Genomic DNA, 23,584 nt, shown 5'->3' with positions numbered 1-23,584 from the left:
AAACGTAGAGTTTTCTAGATATAGTTTTACTATCACTAAATTCTTTTTATTTAAGTAAAACACTAAGCACTATAACTGGATGAGTCTGATAAAATAACCATCTCTGAGGAGGATGAATTTATTAAATGACTTTTTTCCCACACAGGTGAAAAAACTCTTTAAACACACATTTGCTCTTAGCACCAGTCACAGCAATATCACTAGATTTGTCATGTATGATGAAGAGTTGTCTTGTTTCTGATAATTATGGGAAGAAACTACAATAAATATCCTAATAATTAATACCCATGTAGCATTTCACAGTGTACAAAACTCTTTCACATAAAACAACTTGGTCTTTCCTTAAAACCATCCTATATGTTCTTAGGACATGTCTTATTATTATTATTTGATGTAAGAAAAGGTTGAGGCTATCAAATTGTTTATGTGACTTACCCTAAGTTTTACAGAGCTAGTAAGAGGCAGGATTGGGATTAGAACCCACACTCCTGGATGCTTTTTATTTTTTTTTTCACTCAATAACATTGTATCACTGAGGAATGGAACTCAGATTGCCTGAGGCTCTAAGGCCATCGTAATCTTCAGGACATAGAAGAAAAGTTAAAAACACTGGGAGGGATGATGGAGGTTGCGTCAAAGAGGGAAGCGATCAACAGCAGAAGGTGTCCTCATACTATGCACACTCAGACACCCACGCACACACTCGCAGTCTCATGAGAAAAATTCAAAGTGCTTGTTTGACTGAACTGGCCGAGTCTATCTAACCAATCAGGTAACCCTATAGAGATAATCAGAAAAAACTGTGAAATGGTCTGAATTATGATTCCTGCAGTAATGTCTCCAACGTCACTAAAAACCACAGAGAAAAAACTCAAACTTGCACACGTGTACAACCCGACCCGGCAAACCTAGCTGGATTTTTACAGACACAATTTTTAAACATCTCCCTGAGTATGCTGGCCCCACACCGCAGTGAGCAGCCATGAAAGGCTGAATGGGCTTTGCTGATACGGGTACAGATGCGATGGGGGACCCTGCCTCTCCATTCAGGCACGCCTCGTTCCTCCCGCACACAATGCTGAAGCAATTCATTCCCAGCCTTTCTTTTATATTTCACACTAATACAGTGGGAAAAAGTTTCTGCCACAGCAAGGCAATGTCCAGGCTTTTGTGAAGCAGGTCCTTTCATCCAATGGGCATTAATGTATAGATTCCAATGGAATAAATCTGAAATACTCTACTGTAGAAGATTTGTTCCCCATTGAAAACAAATCTTGATTAGATGGTTATTCAGGGACTGTATAGGAAGGAATGGTGTGAAAATGCTAACTCCATTCTTTCCTAGATTGGCACTGAATAGGCATTTGGGCCATTCAAAAAAAAAAAAAAAAAAAAGAAAGAAAGAAAAGAAAACACCAACCACACTCTCAACTCCACAAAACCATACAACTTTACAAAGATTATGTATATTTGGGGATACCACATCACCCCAAAAATACCCCCACAGTGGTATGAACATAGAACCGATGGGATAAAATGAAAAGAGTGATAAAAATGATTCTCTGTGTGCTTAAAAATAATAACCAACCTTCTTTCCACTAGAGTAAAAATACAGAGTCAGCCTGAGATGGCATTCACTAGAAACACGCAAGGAAGCCTACCACCGTGAGTGGTCCTGTATGCTGAATGACTGTGTTCTGTGAGCTAGCACAATAAGGACGGGGCTGCAGCAGGGTGAGGACTGAAGGGGAAATCGGCTCGTGGTGAAAGAGGTGATGGAGGGCCCACTCTGCCTTGTAGGAACCCCGCTCCTGCCTGTCTCTTAAACCGCGGGTGTCCGGGGACAGGACTTAGCATGAGAATGAAAAACTGCTTGTGCGTGAGGGAAAATGAACAAGAAAGGAAACAGCAGGCAATACGATCTCCTTTAATTAGGTGTGAGATCCAGTCCTTTCTCAGCCTGGATATATAAAATGAGACCAGTGCAAGGGTGAGGTGCTACAGAGGCAGATGGGAATTTCAAGTCTCTGGGATTCGGGAGGGAACACAAGCTCTCAAATTAAAACCCACATGAATTTCGGTCAAGTCCACATGTCTAAGTCAAATGGCAGGGCCGGAAAGCCCTTGAGCCTTCAATCTGGGCCACCAGGCTCACATGAGGTAAGTGGGTCAGCTCATGAACTAGGGCTGGGGTGGCCAGGCCTCCACAGCCCAGTGTCTCACATCACACTCTATTCGCCATTGCACGTTGGTACCTTTACCGTGTTGAGGTTGCCTTTTCATATATGAGGTGATTAGTGGTGGTCCTAAGCAACTTACCAAGTCGGTCATGCTAGGGAAAGACCCATCCCTCTCCTGAGAAAGCAGGATGCATGTGGTAACTCAGATTCCTTCCTCCCCAAATCTACATCTGTTACCACTGCCAGGGTGAAGACCTCAGTCACGTCCATGTCATCTCTGTGCTGGGTTGGGGGGCAACCACTGAGCCTCTGCGTGGCAGGAGGCTAGACCTCGCTCGCTCACCGTCTAAAGCACTTGGGCCTACACAGGCTTTCTATCTTGCCGGCATCATCACAATCTCTGTGAGACAAGGAAAAGTGAAGGATTCCATAAAAACCTGCTTTTTGTTCCCTTTCCTGCTTCTATTCTTGCTAGGACCTGCACCCCTCCACTACACATGCCTTCATGTATGTCCCCTTTATAAGGGGCAAGGAGTTAATGATTTCTTTGGAGTCTCCCAGCACAACAGATAGCATCTAAGGAGTGACCAGGTGAGGCCATCATGTGCGTATTCCAGACCACTGATGCTAGACGTCTCGACACCAAGACCCCCTGGCTCCAGGAGTAAGTGACTTATGGTGGACACCAGGACTCTGTCTTTGTTCTGACCCATTCCTGGATGCCTGAGAGGACACGCGCATCAGACCACAGTCATCAGTAAAAACCCCCAGACCTCAAGCAATGGTGAGACTCCTTCCTTTTCTAAGTCTCCCAGACTTACCTGCACTCTCTCTATACCTTCAGTTAACTCTGCTTTCACCTCCTGCTGGCTTGCATTTGATTTCTATCCTGAGCGTAGCCAGGGACCCTCTAGGCTGATCCTATGTGTCTGTCTCTGGACCCACAAACCCGCCCGAGGCATCATTTGGAAGGTGGCTGCGGGCACTGGGAAAATCACGTAAACAAGTGGAAGGTGGCAGGCAGGACAAGACTTCCTCTTACACCTAGTATAGCACAGCTCTCATTGCCACCGGAGATGGACCATGGGAGGGTCATCAACCTGCAGGAAGGAGAGCTGTACTGTCTTACGCACCCACTCCTGGGTGTAAAGGGGATGTTTGGGCTGTCTCCCTGTGGTTAGACTTGACCTCTATCGTCTAAGCCCAAGGTACAGGAATCATTAAAGGCTGTTTTCTTTTTTCCCCTTCTTTTCTTCCTAACCATTGGTAACAGAATTGTTCTCATAAAACATAATTGTTCAACTTTCAAGAAATTTGACTTTCAAACATATTTTCTGGAAGATACCACCTAGGAATGTTGGGAACGGTCTGTATATACTTTTGTAGTCACTGCTTATTATTTTAGGTGGACAGAAATAGTCAACTACCTAACGTGCTTCAAGTGTTTACAACACCATTCTATTTATGATCTCAGTACTATAGTTGGATATGTCTTTCCTACTCCTTGAACTTTCGTTCATACGTCTAAGGAATTTCCATTCATTTTGGAGAACAGTTTAAATATTGGAAGGTCCTTAGGAAGTGTATGTGTGGGCTTTAGGGGTAACCCAATTTTTTCATGAATGGGCATGTTCCTACTTTCACAGGGATAAGGTCAGTGGCTTTCTTTAGAATCTCAAAGAGGTGTGTGTTCCTCCTCAAATTAAGACCTGCGAATCGAGAATCCAGTATCTCTCCTTAGGCTGCTCTCAACTACTCTGAGTAATCACAGCCTCTGAAACCGATGCTGCCTTCATCTGATGAAGCCCTCGGGCAGGCTGGGGCATCCCCTTTACTTAAGTTATGTGATCAACTCAACAGTCTTCGGCCAAGATGACGGCAGTTGCCTCTCTGAAGAGAATGACTTAAACATAAAAAGAGGATTGAAGGGGAAGAGAGGAAACAGAGAACAGGAATGAGAAAGTACTAATGCTAGCTGAGATCTGGAGGAAGGTCGCAGAGCTAGACAGTTTGACAGTTGCTGGGGCCAAACACAGTCTTTAAGCAGGTGGATCCCTTTCAAGGGTTAACACAAATCCACGGATGAACTAGGAAACATCCTTTAATGGTTTTTCACTGTGAAAAATGAGATACTGTGGTATGAATAAGCATAAACTTAACCTGCACTTTTCTTCTTCTTTTCTTTTTTTAAAGCTAATCTAGCCAACAAGTTAGACTTCACCTGTAAGTCTGTAGTATTTCAAACTGATGGTCAGCTTTTCTGTGTTTGTTTTTCTCTTTCCCTCTCTTCTTTCCTCCCTACCCTCTCGCCTCTTCCTCCCTCTCCCTTCCTTCCCATCCTCCATCCCCCCTTCTTTCCTTCTGCTGCACCATTAAGTTTTCCTCAACTTCAAGTCTGGGGAACATGGGGGCGAAACTGTGAAGTAAGAACACATTGGCCCTGTGATCTTCAGGCCTATCCCCAAATCTGGACCAAGCCTCCATTCCTTCCTCTCTCTTCCCTCTACCAAAAAGTAAGAGTTTTACATTTTGTCTGCAGGATAGGAAGAGACTGATAATACTAGTGGGACTTTCAGGGCCAAAGGAAAAGTCCCAGGGAAGCCCTTTTACTTGGCTCTGAAGGCTTTCACAGTTCCCCTCAGACAGCCCAGGCCTTTGGTGTGCTTGACTCCGCATTCATGCTGCTGTTACCTCCAAGAAGGGACTGAGAAATGCCTGATTATGCATCTAACATTACAAATATAATGGATTGATACATGAAGCTGTTTGGGTCATTTGAATTTTCACCAACTTATGAGTGAAACATTTACTGAGAATACCCTTGTGTAAATGGATCCATAAGGCCATAAGTGATCTGAAATCTCAAACAGCGGAAGAAATTCATCCATAAGGACCTTTGATATTTGAAACATACATTAATCAATCAGCTTCTCTCAGACCTCAGTGCCCAGGAAAAGTTGATTCTACTTTTATCTTTGTGGACCCTGTGAAAATCATACCTGTAGCTCAGAATCAAAATTCAGGTCGCATTTTCATATTTCACAATGATACGGGACCTCATGGTATGCTTTTCTAAGTAAAATTTACACCCAGCCTCATTTGAGTGTCAATTCCTTATTTTACTTGAGCACTGATTTCTTTTTTATAGTTATGTAAAAGTATATTTTCCTCCATATTTGCTAATGTACTGAGTATCCTTTTAAGCTAACTGAAATCCTTTTAGTTATCAGGTGAGGATATAATCAAACAATCAGGAAGTAATTGAACATCAACGTTATGGAACCCATTCTAAATGTAAGTTAAAACTTCGGCTTCAGGTTATTATCAAGCTACACACTCTATGAATTTCTATACTTTAAGCATCTGATTCCAGTGGCATAGAACACTGGATGTTCAAACGCCTTCTTTATTCTCTTGTAGTACCGCTTGTGAAAGCTAAGTTTTAACTCTGGGAACAAAGGCATTGGACAGCTATAATTCTAGACAACATTCTGAAAGACACCTATGCCCTCATGCCGAAGCTGCAACGAAATGGCTTCTTCTTGAGGAGGGAGGACCTGCTGGGACTAAGGGGGAAAGTCAGCGAAATCTGAGGTTGATGCCTTTAAATCCTCTTAGATCCTAAACCTTTCGAGACACCTTTTAGGAGTTTGATTTTTTTTTTTTTTTTAATAAAGCTCTTTCCTTACAAATTTAGCTGCTGCCCTATTGTAACCTTTTCTTTTGTTCACTAAATCTGGGGAACAAAAACACAGAGATGCTGCATCCGTGGGTGGATAAAAAAATGAACAAAGGGATCTACTTAAAGTCGCAGTGAAAGTTTGCAGTTTGAACTTGGCTTTGGATAGGCCTTAAAGAAGAAGCTTTATATTCAAATGCGCAGTTAATAAGTTAGGTCCTTTTTTTCTGCTTGAAAGGAAATTATACCTTTAAAAATTGTTTATATAAAAACCAGCATCTTCTTACTAATCTGTTCTTTTGATCTGTAGATCATGATATACTCATTTTAAAGGAAAAATAAAGTTTTATCTTTAGTGAGTTCAAAGATCCTGTGTAACTCCCAGGAAGGGCATTCCTTTGGAAAATATCAACTGGTGTTAGAGTATAGTTCTGTAAGAAATTAATTTTTCAACTTTGGGGAAACTTTTATCTGAACTCCAAGGAGTGAGAAAACAGAACCCCATCGTGTCATTTTAAGAAGCTGTTTTACTAAAATAATCACAGAGCTTTCCCCCAAGCCACAGAGCTTCCTTTGGTCCTCAGTTGTTGCAATATTTTGAAACTGCTTTTGAAGCAGATCTCGAGAGTTACGTTCAAGTGTTCTCTTCACTTATGTCTTCCTAGAAAAAATAAGTTCCTTCCAATGTGACACCTGGTTTTCAAGCACAGTTTGTCGGTAAAAGGGGGCTATGCTATTTCTCCACAGAGGGTGTGGGCTTAAGCCATGATAGATGGTTTTACTGAAAAAAATGAAGGCCTTCTATCTTCTATCTCAAAGCAACAAGAAAAAGCCAGGGCAAAAGGTAAATTTGTTTTGCTGGATTATGAGTTAAGTGAGAGGCACAGAGGTGGTTTGATGTGGGCTAGTTTAAGACAAGTAGCTGAAACTACATCTCAACAGCCCACCTAGGGTGATCCATTATAAAACCAGGCTCAGGATTTCCTTAAGAAAGAATAACGTAAGTCCTTTTGGCTCATGCTAAGATGAAGAAGATCCTAGATAAATGTTGGAACTCAAAACCTTGGGAGACACTGGTAAGTAAATGAAGTAGAAGGCATACTTCATAATTATTCTAATAAGGAATAAGATATTTAATTTTTATTGTATTCTTATATGTCCTTTCATATAATATTTTTATATTATTTACATGTCATAAGAGCAAGGATATTAAGCTGTTAAGAGAGTCTTCTCTAGCTATAGGTAACATTTTAATGATCTCATCTTACTTCACTCGTTTGATCTTGTTTTCTCACTTTCCCAAATAAAATCTCTGCACCAATATAAGAAGTCGGACATTTTGCCATCCTTTGCATGTACTGCATTTGTTCTTAATTCTCTTCTGCTGAATTTGTCCTGAGTACTGAAATAATTGGGCTTTCCCTACTTACTGAACCTTATGCACCACTGAAAGTCCTATTCAAAGTTCTTCTTTCTCTGTGGAGCCTTTGATTGCTGGAGTCCATTCTGAGTTCTCGCTTTCCTTAGTGCCAACCGGTTGGTGAGGTAAGAGAGTGAAACATTAATTTCTGTTTTGGTCTCCCCCAGCCCCCACTAAACGAGAAAACTTTCCTAACAATAAGGCAATTAAGAAAGGCTAAGCTTGTACACAGTTCTGGGCTCCCTTGCCTCAGGAAGTTGTAGCCTCAGAGTCCAAATCAGAAGTTAAGCCTTCAAGACAAAGCCGTAAGACAGAGGGCTTTGTTTTTGGAATCTAGGCCCTCTAAGGACAATTAAGCTAGGCCCTTTCTAGGGTGAAGAGGGTGGGGCTGGTGCTTTGGAATTACACTGAGGTGGACCGACTCCCAGCTTTCCTCAGGCTAGTTCTTTACCGTGCTATAACTACAGCTACAACTGCAAATTACTGGACCCTTCACACTGCCCAACACGTTTCCTTACATTGAGGAGGTCCTAACTGAGTATTTGTCAGGGCAGGTCTCCACTGAACTTCCCAAACATGCTGCCAGTGTAGCTGGGAACTTCCGGTGGCACCTCTTCTCTGAGGTATGTCTGTATGTGATAGTCCTGGGGGGTCTTTTCTTTCTGTCTCTGCAGTTTTGTGTGATGCTCTTCCCCCTCTCCTTTACTATCTACTACCTCTCCTCAAGGAATAGTCATAGTTCTATTTTCAGCATGAATTTGAGGTCTAAGGCATTTGGTTTTTCAGGTATTCACTAAGTTTCTCACATTCTGTGCCCAATCACTTATGGTTTCTGATACAGGCCTTAGTGTCCCCACTCCTGGATTCCATTTCTGCCCAAGAGGCAGCTCATTAGGTCTTCCTGTCCTCTGAGGAGTCAGTGGAGCTCAAAGCAGAGCCAATACCTTACAACCCAGAGTACGAAGAGACAAACAAGCTCTGAAGGTATATAAAAATGATCAGGCCAAACCCCCACTCTTAGCTTTCCTAAGTTAAACTGCTTGCTCACACATATTACAGAGATATCTATCAATCAGCTTTGATAACTGGGTATTATTTTTGCATCAACAGTGTCGGAGGGAGATTGTTTAGAATATTTTCACTTGGTGGCCACTGGGTGTCCTCATTTACAAAGTAAATAAGTAAATACATGCTTTTTATTGTAGGTCACCAGAGGGAATACAAGACAGTGGGTTTCTCTTTGGCCTTTCACATAATGGATAGAAATTTATAACGGAACTTAGAGCCAGGTCAGATATTGGTAGTTTGTAAATGCTCAGGTAAAATTGGTAAGCCTTATAACCAAAGTAACTGCAGGTTCTAGACAGAATTTGCAAGGCCATTTCCTCAACAGAGGGGACTGTGATCCAGCTATTAGAACGAGCTCTTATTTGTTTGAAAATTGGCATGGGATTTTGACTATCTGTGTGGAGAGCCTGGAGAGAGGAGCAGAGAAGGTCTTAATTTAATCTTTAAAAGAAAAGAGAACACCAAATATCTCCATGGGATATTTGTTAGATTCTGTTTTTATCTCAACTTCTCTGAAAACCAATTAAAAATAATAATGAGAAAGATAAAATATGTCCTTTTCCTGGAAACCTACAATAATGAGGAAAAACAGTACATTGAACAGGGTCACATAATGATTAGGAATCATTTCAAATTTAAAGACAAAGATTTAAATTATTTCTTCGTCGGCCAGTTATCACACCTGTAAAATGAAGATGCTTTTGCTTCACTGGGATGTGGTAGGGGGACGAAATATGGAGGCATGTAGGGTTCCTAGGAAAAGAAACTATACCTGATAGATTTTAGGGCAGTACTAATATTCTAACTGTCCTTGGGTGACGTCGTGTGTCTCGTCCCTGATGGCAGAAGGCAGCAAATCAAGGCTAGAGCACACGTAGCCAACAAATGTTTACTGACTCAACCACTCTAAGGCACCAGAGTGACCCTGTTCGGCCATCACTTTGTGCTCTGTAAAGGGATTTTATTTGTGCATGCCTAGGATTGTCAATGCTTCTAAACTTCTATTAATATATCCCTCATTAGATTCTTTCCCTGCAAGGCCAAAAGGATTTCCATCTCCCTACCCTGTAAATTTCTTGAGATATAGACACTGCTGCTAAATATGTAACAATACTTGCCTTCTGCTGTTGGACGTAATCAACTAGCTAACCTTTTTCAAAAGTACAGTGAACTCTGCTGCAATCATTTTCTCCTCAAGTGTATAGCCTCAGCTTAATTATTATTCTCTGGCATGTTGTTTTAGTATATAAATCATCCATACGATTCTGTGCCATCACCAACAATTCATACAGATAAGATCAGGGAGACTAGGAAGCCCTGTGAGCTCTTCACTGCCTTTCAGAGGTCTTATTGGCTTTACTTTATAGCTTTTTTCTGTTTTTAAAAGACCACCTGCCCATGCCTCTCATACAGCTGTCTTTAACTCTCCATCAACCGTTTAAATGCTCAACAATGCACAACAGCCAGGCTACTTGCACCCCGAGATTCTACTGAAGGATCACAATGGACGCTGAGTGTATGGAGAAGTATCCCATTTCTTCTAAAGATTCTTAAATTCCTGGGATGTCTAGCATTTTCCAACTCTTTAATTAGTAGATTCATTTTTGAACCACCGTAACCCCAAAGACACATATCCGCAGAGCCCTCCTGATCGTGCTTTCCCCTACGCCTTTACTCCTTTCAGTTTCCCCAGTTTGCTCCTTTAATTTCACTTTCAAAACTTCTTGAGGCTCAGTGGCTGAACACCACACAGCTCAGGTTTTATCTGATGTACCGGCGCCTGGTGTGGTCTAAGGCTCACCGGTGTTTTTGTTCTTGAAGTATAAGACTGAAGTTCTGAAACCTAGACTCCAACACAAAGGAAATCATTAGCGCGTTTTAAATGTCGCTTTCTCTTCCCTCCTGCCCCCCCACCCCTACTCACCCCAGTGCTTCCTTAGTCCAATGCACTGGCCACAGATGGCAACCATATTCCAAAGCTGAGTATATACAAAATCGTGCCATGGAGAACAGAGTGGCTTCAAAGTTAGCTTTCTTTGCTGGAGACTCTAGAGGAGTGAACTCATCTCTCATTCATTTAATCCTCTATTCATTCAGCCAGGAGTCTGTTTTCCTGCACATTCTTCTAGTGTCCAGCCAGTTGAGGGAGGATGGGTGGGAAGAACTCTCTTGAGGGCCCTTCCAGCAGGAGGGCACTGGGATTTTAAGCCAAGCTCTTGTTTCCCTGGGCCAGCTCTGCCTGCTGTTGATCAAATCACGCCAGTCCCATGAGAGGAGCTGGGGAGCACTGCGTGGGGGGTAGATTTCCCAAGAATGGCCTCCTTGCTCGACTGACAGCACACGCTGTGTCCCCTAGACAAGGATTAGACCAGGGGAAAAAGGTGAAACAAGGAGGAGGGTGGGGGTCGCAGAAAACTCTGCAGGATGGTACGGTAATGGGAGATGGGAGTGGGGAAAACCTTTCCTTTTTCTTGTTTCAAGGTTTGCTGGAGCTTTCGCCTAATCATCTGTTTGAGCATCTTGAAAGTAAGTATCTATTTTCATGATATCTATCAAAAACAGGCACCAGATTATACTACAAACTTGACCTTAACCCTGCCATATTGTTACTAGAATCAAAACATGTAGCAGCCTACATCCAACAGAAAACCATTCTGTTTTCCCAGCATAAAAATCAGAGGGTATCTACGATGCACTTTGTTTTGTAGGTCTGCTGAAGGGGAAAAAAAAAAAAAAAACCCAGTAAGAAATCCGTACTTATACTTTCAGCCATGGACAGAACGCTCACAAACACGGTCTACCCTTCCTTTCGCTCCGCTCTTCCCCACCACGTTCATTCATTCAACAACTATTTGCTGAGCACCTGCTACGGCCAAGCACTCTGCTAGGTACTAAGGATCCAGCAGCGAACAAGAGAGGATTTCTGCCCTCACCAGTTCTTCTGCTTGGTCCAAATAAGCATTTAATAATTTAACTTGCAGCATGTTATTCGAGGAACAGGGATGATTTGTCTTACCTACAATTTCTTCTGAATCTTTCTCAAACATATTTCTTGAAGCTCCAGTCTCCTTTAACTAAGATGTTCTGTCTTGACTCCCTCTTTTTCTATTGTGATCTTTGTTCATTTCTTGGCTACAATGTTGAGAGTTCAGATCACAACTGCTACCTTTTTTCTTTTCCTTTTTCTTTTGGTGGGACTGCAACCTTGAGGGATTGTTACTTTTCAAGCTACACATATATTTTCTCTGTAAATATCGTACCATCTAATCTGTGTCTTTGGATTCTGCTGATTAGGCATCAACATACAATTTAAGGAATACTGTATAAGAGATACAGAAATCACAACTCAGTACGTCATTGTTTTAAAGCTCTGACTTGGGGCTTATAGAGACTTCATACAGTCTAGTTTAGCATTTGATCTGCACCTCTTACTAAGAGACTTATAGCCCAAATTCCACACCCACATGTCCCTGGAATGCTATACTCAAAATGCTCTAGAGTAGCAAATATCCAAAATGATCTCCATTACCAAAAACTATGTGGGCACCAGAGGGAAAGGAAGGGCTTACTTGGTGTAAGGAGCAAGTCTTACTGAATTTCTTAAGAATATTTATATTTTTTTCAACTCCTGCAAACTGCTTTGGAATGGAAGAAGGTGAGTGAGCTGGGCGATTCAGAGCACTCTTTCTCGGCAGCGAAACACATTTACTCTTCTAACTTTGCCTCTATTTCCAATTATTTCAAAATACTCTGAAGCTATCAGGCAGACTCTTTCGGAAGGATGAAAGATGCGTCTCTTTGGAGAAGGGCCCTGGGATGTGGCAGCACAGCATCTGCCCATTCTCAGGACCTGCTCGTTTGGCCCCTTCAGCTCTCAGTGCCGGGAGGTGACTCTGTGGAAGGAGGATACACAGCACGGCCAGGTCCAGCTTCTACAAAGACGTATCCTGAGCTAAGACAGCGCACAGATCCCTTCCCTATAATTCAAAAATCTCTCATTGACTGGAATGCACTTGAGGACAAGAAGGAATTTAATAGATCAATACTATCTTACCAAATCATCATATAAATAATACTCTAAACCTTCCCTATACTAAGAAGAAAAAAGTCAGAAAGGTTTTTTTTAACTTGTTTGAGCTACAGTTTCCTTATCTCTAAAATGGAACATTTTGTAAGAATGATAGCATTTGACACACAGTGGATGCTTAGTAAATATTAGTCCTCTACCAATTTTAGGACAAAAACCGAACCAAGACAAATGAGGGAGTGAAGGAAGGCAAAAAGGTAATGGAGAGGCTTCTCAGTCTACCGGGGCCTGAATCCAAGAAAGGGTAAGGAGGGGGGCACTGGCTTTTTCTTGAAGTGAGGAGGGTCCCTGTCCCATGTGTTCTCCTACAGATCCGGGCCTCGAGTTAGTCACTCTCGGGGGGGCTGGAGGGTGGGGAGGATGTGGGCTCTGCTACTGTGAACATACATCTTTTATGTTGCATCAATTTTAGTACATATTTACTTAATAATTTAAAACATTTCAACCAGAGCTAATGCTCAGAATCACTGAGTGTTGGCTGTCCTTCTAGTGCTGTTTTAGGAGCTTTCCATATAGCATTCCATCTCATCCTTATAATAAACCCCAGGAGACAGATACTATTTGCATTCTCATTATGCACACGAGAAAATGGAAATATAGGGAGGTTAGGTAAAGACACGTAAAAGGCACTCACAGGCTGAAGTTCACATTAAAAAGCACACATATGTAGACCGTGGGGGTGAGAACACATTTTCTCAGCAACACATGGTCCAAATCTATTCCATGATCAGAGATTGAAGAAGTCGCTTTAGAAGTCTGTTATTATACTTGCCTCCGCCTGCAGGCATCTTGAGGGGACTTGAAAGAGCTTTAGGAACCAGTCCACATTTGGATGCTCACATCGGACTTGCTTCTGAGTTTACTTTTGGGGGTCAGGTTTGAGCATGCGGATTCTGTTTGGGATATACCATGGGGGAAGTGGCTCTCTCCTTCTTTTTGTCCTCTGACCCCAGCCTGAAGAAAGCTATACATTGTGTCCCAGAAAAATACCCACATAGGCAAGCACACATGTGAGTATATCTTCTTAGGAGGTTCACAGACTCTGAGAGGGAGGTCTGGTACCATAATACCAAGCCTCCAGGCCAGCATTTCCTCTTCTAAAGGAGTCCTTCTGGAGGGAGAGGGTTGCCTCTGCCTGAAGCCTCTGCCTGGATCACTGCCCAAGGACAGTGCCCAGGTCTGCTTGGAGTGCCTCTCAGCATGTTAACCCAGGATTAATGTCTACTTCAGAAACCCAGGATCCAACCACTCCTCCAGGACCCTTAGGTCAGGAATAAAATGGAATAAATCAGATTTCTGATTTATTATTTCCTTAAAATTGGGGGGAAAAATCCTAATCAGCCCTTAACTGCATGCAGAGACCTACAATATTTCCCCAAGGAAAAGCTATGCATCCTTTGCCCTGGAGTTAACACCTGATGGTTGAAGTTCAGAATTTGCATGTGTATTTTCTGTGAGACATGGAATTATGCTCTATAGCTCAAGTGAATATATACCTTTCTTCTACTGTTTCCTTTATATCTAAGTACCGGGTCAAGGCAGAGAGACAATAAGTGATTATACAGAAAAGAAAATGATTACCAAAAAATTAATGGCAAAGTTAATTTCACTTCTTGCAATTATTCATGTGGTGTTCTTCATGCCATGTCAAGCACTCTTAAAAATCATGTATGCCTGGTTGAATACTGCATGAGATTTTGGTATAAAACCAGTACCATGGACCTAGTTAAAAGCACTGAAGACAAATGAGTGGGAAGAACTCTTTTTTGGAGGTGGACAGTAAAGGGGAAACTCAAAGTCCATTTTGGCACTAACTATGAATTCATTCTTCCTTGTGAAATGACAAAGACTCATATTCACAGTTATTCCATGTGGTTGTTTATATAATTCCTAGTAGTGATAAAATAATTTTCTTATTTGTTTAGAAGTAATTTAATAGCAGAGGAAAGTAGCATTTGATTTAGATGGTTCCAGAACACGAAGTAGAAGTAATCGCAGGTACTGTGTGTCCATGGGAGAGTGGCCTTAAGGGATGTCTTCGGCCATCAAAGAGAACAATACAGACCAAATAAAAAGTTTTTAAAAACTTCCACAAGATAGTGAACTTGAGGATGTCCTGTGACAATGAAGAATTACATGAGAACAACACATAAGTCTGTTGTTAGTAATACAGAGCTACTTGAATTGAACCTATCATAAAAGAATTTCTCAGAATGTGATATTTTCAAAAAGATTACTCTTTAAGAGAACTTGTTTTAAAATTCTGGGGGAAAATTTTAGGGCTCAAAGTATATGGTACCTGGCCCCTGGCTAATGCTTAGAGATTACTAAGGATGAGTGAATATTTGTGAGGCCATCTGAAGAAGACACACACAATTCTTACAGAGCATTCATTCTTATTAGCTAAAAGGAAGAGAAAGCCATGCTAGAAAGGAGTAGAGAAAGAACTAATATAATCACTGATTAGTTGGGCTTGGGTAGTGACTTCACATTTCTTTTTCACATATTTATCATTTCAATTGCTGTGTACATGGAAGATCTAATTCTCTCTCACCTCACCTATTTAATTGCAGAGTCTCCCTTAACACTGGTTTTTATTCTTTAGTCTATAAATAGGCTTGAGACTCTCACATCATAAAAATATTCCCTACCCTGCTTTTGTATTACTTGTTCATTATTTCTTTGTAAAATATTAAACCTCTTGAAAAAGTAGTGCCGAGCTGTTGGCTTTCTCATTCATCTTCTCTTTGCTCTCAAACCCCCTTTTATTGTACTTTTGTGATGCAGCTGGCTCTGCTGTCTTAACAGCCACCAGGAAGCCACCAATCCTTGGTGTCTGCAGCACCAAGCATTGCTGACCCTTCTCCCCAAGGGTCCTTCGGGATTATTCTGCTGTTCCTCCTGTATCTCAGACCTTCTTTTCTTCTCCTCCTTCGCTTGCTCCTCATTCTCTTTCTTACCACTCCCTGCAAGTATTCTATTTTCTCTTTTTTCTCTCCACAAAGTCTTCTTTGAACTTACTCCCATATTCATGGCATCAGGTTGGCAGCTTGGTGAAAGCATTCGCTGGCCCTAATTTCAAATCTTCCTGCTGTTCTCCATGACCTATTTGTGACTCTATGTTAATTGTCTCCATTGGGTCTACCCCTGGTGTCTCATTCTCAGTGTTGTTTAAAAGTGAACTGTACTCTACTCCTCTAAACATTTCCTCTTGTCTCCTCTTTCTGACATCTTGGAGTTAGGTCCTTTGATTTCTCTTAACTAACACTCAATCAGTTGTTAAAGCTGTCTACCCTCATCCATAAAGTCTGTTGAGCCTGGTTCATCACTAGCCCCCTTCCAGTTACCCAAAGTCTGAACTACTGACAAAGCTTCCCAGGCTCTCTCCTACCCCAACCACCTCTTCCCACATCCATGCATGCTTCACACCCTTGCTGCTAAATTAGAGCTTCTTACAGCAAAGTCTTGAGCATGGCTGCTCCTACTTAAAACCCACCCATAGCTTTACATCACAATGAAGACTTCCTTATCCCTTACGCCTGTGCCTTATTTCGAAAGAAATTCTATTCATTTTTCAAGAGAGACCAAATGGAACCATTCCTGGTAAACTGAACTGGATGTTACTATAAACTTTATGAACTTTCTAACTTCTATCTCAGATAATGGTGATTTGAGGACCTGCACTAAGTTTTAAGATTCTTGGTGGCAAGGTCTGGTTGTCTCTACCTTTATATGCCCATAGAATTCCGTTTAGGGCCAGGCACATAAGATGTACTTTACACACTCTTGCCAAGTGAATGAATCAATGCTATGGTGGATCCAGGTGTATAGGACATATCTTTAACCTCTCTGCAAGGTAGCTGTTTGTGAAGGTAGCTGATCTTCTCTATGAGATTCCAAATCTCTGTACATAGGGCTCTAGTTTATATAATCGCATCCTACACAATACGTAGTTCTGATCCTCCACACTGAAAGCATTCAGTAAGTTGATAGATGAACAGTCTTGACTCTCTTCCTGTTCAGAAAAACATTAAGTTCTCCTGGGTAGCAGGGAGCATAGTATGGTGGGAGAAGGAGTAGGGTTCTGGTTTTGGCTCTTTGACTTACTACGTGGAAACCTCTTGGTAGAACACTTGCCTTCTGTGGGCCTGTTTCCTCATCTGAAAAATAGTGGATTCAGACCACCTTCCATCTCTTCCAGTGCTGATAAAAAGGACTCACTGGTATACATTCTGAGAGAGAACAAAGGATAGAGAGGCAGGAGAAAAGCAAAAAGTGCTTATTCAGCTGACGTGTCAACAGGGGCGGGGTTGAGCTGACTGTGGTACTACTTGATGTGAGGTGACTGGTGGAAGGATTCGACTTGAAATTTCCTAAAGCAAGGAATTCCCAGAGTCTTCATGCACAGTTTCAACGGATCCTGGATGCTCCCTCTCTGAGGCCAATTTTTGTTTTTTAAGTCAGGACGTGAGAATCCCGGACAGATACGGAGGAGCACTAATTTTATATAATGAAACTTGCCACGTGTGGAGAAAGCACATATGAGACTGTCACTAGCTGCTGCAGATAAGAATTAAAGATGTATTCTCTCAAGATATGGGATGGCGAGATGAAGACCAGGGCCCTGAAAACCAGCAGTGAGTCTTAACAATTATATGTGGACTATTACAGGCACCTTCTCGCAATACTTGGGAGAGCAGTATGGCATGCAGTAGCTCGAAGCAGTGGGTCCCAAGACCAGATTTGCCAAGGGACCTGGGAGAATTTCAACAGAGGACAGATTGCTAGAACTGGAAAGACCGCGAGTCAGTGACAGAGTTCCAGCGTGACACTTACAGGTGACTCCGCGGCTCCGAGAACGACTCTTTTCTCAAAAAGCAAAGTTATTTTGAAATCTGTTCATCAATAAATTATTACTAGGTTCCTCAATGCTTTCTTACATCTACTGACTGAATGAAAGAGGGCACTTTTGCTTATTAGAAACTAAGTGGGTGTCTTGCTTTATTTTTTTAATAGGGAAGGAAATGTCTCTAGAAAGGATAGGCAATTCAGCCCAGCTGAATTTTAATGACAGGCAATGTTACCCAAATATAAAGTGCCCCATGGGTTTATATTAAAATGAGGTGAAACCTAAGAAGTCCTGAGTATTGTAGTATTGTAACTGAACTGCTCCGTTTTCTGAAAACATCCTGCCTTTTTTTTTTTTTTTTTTTTTGGTTTCTCTGGCTTTTGCTTCTGTTCGTCTGCCTGGAATGCCATTCCTTCCCTCTTTTACCTTACACATACCTGCTCTTTCATGATCCAGGTCTAATGTCCCCTTCCCACCGCTTCAGGGCCCCTCCTCAGGAACACGTTAGCACTGTATTTGTACATCTCCCTTCACAGATTTCTAGTTTTAGCCAGGTGTCTGGGAACACTGAGCTCCTAAAGTGGGGAGACGGTATCTTGTTGGTGTCTTCACCCCTAGAGCTCACTGAGGACTTGGCATAGAAGCAGGGGCTCAGTAGCATTTGATGAACTACTAGAAGAAGGAATGCGTGCATAAATGAGAAACGGGACTATTAGAAATTATTGTATGAAGGGAGCACGGAAGACATCCAGTTAAATTAGCAGTGTAGGGACAGAATGAGTTGTGATAAAAGGACGGATAATTTTATAAAAAGAGGTAGACTGTGACATGAAACTTCAGGAAGACTTTTAACAATAAATGTGTCCCCAGATATGCTAAGTAGTGGCTCTGAGAATTTGGGCCAATAAAGACATTAACTGGCCTTCTGATGCACGAGGGCTGGACTAAGAACTGAAACCTCTAAATAAGAGGGCATTTAAGGGCATCAAAGGTAACAAAAGTAATTCCAAAGAGATTATGTATCAATTAACTCAGAGGCAGAAAGGTGACTGTTTATAAAGGGCAAGACTATCTTTAAAGGAATAAATCCACACTTAATAGGTAAGAGGTCTACCTGGCTAACGACACTGCAGAAAGATAGTTGAAACTGTTAGCTATGAAGAGGTAAATATGTCATTCTTTATAGGAAGTAGAATAAAGAGGGACGCAGGGCACTCTGGGGACAATGAGAACACTCAGTTATACCAAAGATGTTCTATTTACTGTTAAAACGATGTGGAATCTAGTAGAAAATTAATAGCAAAGCCATAGGATAATAGCTCTCTGTGGTTGCTCATCCCAGCCCATTCTGATTATGTTTCTTCTGCAAATTAGTGTGACCCCAAAATGTTTTCAGGATTGTCCAACTTGTCCTAAATTCCATAAATAAACTCTTTCAGAGGATGCTGTTTTTTGCCATGTCTCTATTACGGTTCTTCACAGATGGACCATTTTTGTCCTTTCAAAGCCTAAGAATAACTCTCGGTTATCAAGACATACCCAAACCCAGTTCAGCTGCTCCTGTGGGATTCCAGTGAGTTTAGACACATCTGCTGAGACACACGCATTTGAATCCAAATGAAGCTTTTGTTTGATTATACGTTTTGAACATTTTCGGAGGTTTTCTGGGGGCCAAAATGTTTTTCATTTTTTGGCACTCCAAACAGAGATCTTTGGTTATAAACACTGCCTTCTGAGCACCTCCAGCAGAAATCCCATCTTCGCGTGTGAACAGGTGCCTCGGGAAGTTTTTGGACGGTTTTACACTGCATCGGCTTTCTGATTGGAAACTTTCGGAACGCACAGTCAAGTTTGCCAAGGAGACCTTCAAACTTGCTTGAGCAGTTTTCACTCACACCGACATACGTTCACACATGCAGACAGCCCAAGTGAAAGCGAATCAGAGCCCTGCAAAACTGCAGTATCTTGCTTAAAGGTTAAATACCATACGCAAGCAAACTGAACAAAAAGGAGCGCGTGACAGGAGAGAGAACGAACTAATAGCAAGAGCGGAGGCGCAAACCGTTCAGGAGCGAGCGTGCCCCCCTTAAAGCGCTACTGGGGAGTTGAGGCGACACATCATCTCAGTAAAACGCTGCCTTACCCAGCTTCCAGTGCGCGCCCAAGCATTTGTGAGTTGAGACACTTGTACCTTCAGCGTCTCGCTACCCACTCCTTTTACTCACAAACTTGTTCAGACGTCTATTTTGAAACACGTCCTTCTCCGACACAAACGGGCCAATCAGATTCAAACCCAGGAAGAGACAACACTACGCTCTAAATCGGGCTCTGCCGCGAACCCCATGTTTTGCCCGATTCCCTACACCGTTTCTTTTCCAGTTTGCGTATAAACCGAAAAGTGGAGACAGAGTAAAATAACTTCTTAAGCCCGAAGCCTGCAAAATTATTACAGCGTAAACTCACCTCCCCCCACCCAGCCCTCCCCGCAACCGGGCATGCCCGGAATTCAGCGGGAAATCTGCTTTCAAGTTGTTCCTATAGTCCTGGACCAGATGCTCTAAGGTGGCCAGAAACCTTTGTCTACACCCACTTAGCAGATTTCTGGCTCTTTATCAGGGACTAAGGGGTTTATTTGCAGAAATGAATCATTTCCTTCAAAATATCCTTTACCCTATTTACATGCTTGCATATTCCTTCCATTTTGTTTTCCCCCTACAGCTTTACTAAGGGAATTAATTATCTCGAAGAACAGGAACATACAGTAAGTACATCTGAAATACAGGATGAGACACAGTATGTCATCTATTAGGCCTGGCTAAGACCAGCAGCTGATGCTAAATGGGAAGGAACATGCACCAAATGTTTTTTAATCACAAAGTTAGTAATTAATTGCTCTTTAAAATACATTTTATGCTTCTTTCTGTCTGTGTACATGAAATGCACATTTATTACATGCCAAAAATTACAACATTATGGTTTAAATGTGACTGGCACGGAAGTCCGGAAATCAGAGTTAATGTTCCCACGGCAACTTTAATTCTGTCCGTGTGCACATGTAGGGCCATAACAGGCTTCCGCTCCAGGATAATACGTATAGATGGTCTGGGGAGGGAAGCTAAAGACCCATATACTCAACTGTAGTTACAGAAGAGAGACAAAGGGTAAAAATCATGCTCCTGTCCACATACATGGAGACCAAACAATGTCCCCACGCCTGGTGTTGTGTAATCAGGAAAGAAAGAATCTGCTATGGTGTGGGCACTCAAGGGGACAGTTTCTGTTGCTGTGGGAACCTGAACTTTGCATTTCCTGACTTTGGGGTAATTAAAATGTCAGCCTTAATGTGGCATTAATGGAGTTGGCCATAAAAAATCCTCTTTGTTTTGTTCTCTTAAAAAAAAAAATTGCTTAGAAGTTCAAACTGAACCAAGTGTACTAAAAATTTTAATCTCGGGCACTTGGCCTGGTGATGGGGGTTCGGGGAGGGGCGGGGAGAAGCGAAGGGCTGGGAGCGGAAAGACCGATGAAGGTGGACGGCCAGAGAGGGAAAGGAAGGGCCCGCAGTCTCTTCCGACAGTGCTCAGCCCCAGCAGAGTCCTGCTACCTACAGAGCTAAAGTTAAACCCACCCACACAACAGTTTGGTAATGTGTAAAGGTTAAATTAAAAATAAATAAAAACTGTTAACGCATAAGTGCCTCTTGGCAAGGACCCAAAAGATGAGACAGCCTGCTGAGGCCAGTTCGAAACACCGGAAGGTAAGTCACCAAGGACATCAGCTTCCCACCAATGACATCAGAATAGGTGGGTCTAGGGCCAAAAAAGTCGGGAGCACAGCCACCGGGGGTGGGGGGTGGGCAGGGGAGAGAATCGCTTCTCCCTTCGGCGGGGCCTTATCTGGGGGAAAACAAAGTGGAAGGAGCACGCGAGTCGTTGCTCTGGTCGAGTCTGTCGCATGTACACGACGGTGACGTGCCACAGCTTGGCAGTTGTCAAGCTAGGGACGGCTTCATCTGCTCTGCTGACTTGGGTTGGGCCTGTTCACGCGTTTGAGCAGAGAGAGCTTGGCTCAGCTCTTCCTCAGCCTGTTCCTCGGCGGGGAACCGGTCTGTCAAACACCTAGAGCTTTTGTACCCTCTGCGTTCAGCAACTCATCCCAGTGCCGGGAGTTCTTATCATCGGAGTACATTTACCACCGGGTTTTTAGAAAAGGTGAAGAGGCCACAAGCGAGAAGGTCATGGGGGAATGTTGCTAGGAGGTCACTGTCAGTGGGCGCGCCGTGGCGATATTAACCTCACCATCTCACAAGGGGAAGCTTTTCTCAACCCTAGTCCTTCTTGGTTTGGATATTACTGGGATCTTTTGCAAAATCTGAAGTCACTGGGCAGGCTAAGCAGCCAGCTGAAATCTTAGGGGTCAGACTTGTCTAAAACATGGGCCTGCGTCCTTCAGATGCGACAACACTACGTCTTACCCACTCTCACTGGTTCATAGGCACGGCTGACTCTTGTGGGGATGCTGATCGACTGTGTTTTAGAACTCAGTCACCAATATGATGGTTGCACATTTTCAAGAATGCCATTTATGGGCTTGGAACACAGGATTCAGGCTGCTCACAGGGAGAGCAAATCCATACACATCCCTCAGTATCTGAATGAGTTAACTACCGAGAGCAAGTCATTCATTGACAGAAGTGTCAATTTTCTCAGTTTTCTCATCCGTAAATTGGGAAGAATTATAATGACTGACAGGAAATGGGCATTAGAGCATGACTAAGAATAATTTTGCTAAACACATAACAAATAAAAAGGTGCTATAAAAATTCAGGCACTTGTGAAAGCTTGGAACACCACACACTGGTGGAATGTTTCTGAAGTTAAAGAGACTAACAAGTCAAGGGCACTATTTTTAAATGCCCCAAATCTGTTAGTTCTAAATAGGAACAGAATATTTTACCTTAAAGAAATTAGGCTTTTAAATTAATCTATGGTAAGAATGACATTTGAAAGTTAAAAAAAAAATCTTCTTGAATGCAAGAAGAGCATCCAAAAAATTTAACAGCTTAAAATAAACCTCTTTCCTGTCTTCTCTCAAGCAATCTCCAAATGGACAGATTTCTGTGAATCTTTCCTAAAAACAATTTTCTTCTAAGTGTAGGCTCAAATCAGGACAAACTACGATCCAAATAGATTTGGAGAAAAGCATAATCGATTTCAACAAGAGGTTAGGACAGAGAGAATGTACACATCTTAATGGTAAAATCGGAATGACTTTCTACGCGGCTGGAGATTAGGTGTCTCCTCCCTCTCTGTTTTCCTTCCAACAGCTTTCAGATACCTCACTGAAAGCTCCGACCTCCTGGCTCCCTCTGGGTCACGTCTGAGCTGTATGGCAGCTATCACGTGCCTACAGTTTCTTGCTTGTATTCCAGGCTAATGCCAAGACCTGGCTGGAGGATGCTTATGGTAAAGTACAATCAGGGAAGCCCGGTGCCTTCTCTATTCAGCAAAACAGTCGTTTTGCTGCAACAGGGGATTTCTGGGCTAAGGCCATTCTATGTAATCTTCCCCATAAGGTGTGGCAGAAAGCCAGGCGATGAAGGTGCGTGTGCAGGAGCTCCAGGCCCTTCTCCACAGGAACTGGCCACCTTCCTGGTAGGTAGGGGCAGTGCGCACATGCCTACGGGCGCTGTGCCACACTATTTTCCAATTCTTCCTGTAATTACTCTTAGGCTAGAGACTGCCAGGCAAGAAGGGCCAAGGATGTTACTATTATGATGGGTCCACAGAACACAGTCCTTGCTCCCGATCCCCAGGGTTGTCTACAGAAGCAGCAACTTAGTGCAAATCACAGAGGCTCTAGAGAGTTGGATCCCGTTCTTTCTCGTTTCATTTTCTAGCGACAGCTGGAGCAGGGTTTCAGCCCAGCTACCAAGAATAACAAGCTCCTTTCCCCCCAACCTCAACCCCTGGGTTTTGTCCCTTTACCTATGATACTAGGATGATGAAGTAAGTAGGGAATGGAATCTTCCAGGCACGGGCACATCTTGCCCACTTTGCAGAGTTTTACATTTGTTTTGTCAGAAAAATAACAACAGGAGATTTAGACTCTCGTTTCCTGATTAATAATGCTTGTGTTCGTGGACAGGATAAATGCAGTCCTTTTTCAAAACAAGACTGTCTTGGTCTTATTCTTCCTCCTAAAGAAGGACACGCCAGCTCTTTGCCTGTTACTGGACATCCTGTGTTTAGGGCAGTTCAGAATACTTGCTGGGTATCTTAAGACCAAAAGAAGTATTTTG

At 42.5% G+C, this 23,584-nt stretch overlaps 1 protein-coding gene across 22 annotated transcripts in view; it reads right to left on the bottom strand.

Annotated features, from left to right (window-relative positions):
* The window catches only part of ZBTB20 (zinc finger and BTB domain containing 20), an 805,287-nt gene that overhangs the window by 20,052 nt on the left and 761,651 nt on the right, over window positions 1-23,584 (bottom strand). The gene's annotated exons all lie outside the window — the stretch shown is intronic.

This window comes from Mustela nigripes, chromosome 2, assembly GCF_022355385.1.
Source record: "Mustela nigripes isolate SB6536 chromosome 2, MUSNIG.SB6536, whole genome shotgun sequence".
NCBI classification, from domain to species: Eukaryota; Metazoa; Chordata; class Mammalia; order Carnivora; family Mustelidae; genus Mustela; species Mustela nigripes.
The sequence above is the reverse complement of the archived record's forward strand: the minus strand, read 5'-3'. Positions and strand labels throughout refer to the sequence as shown.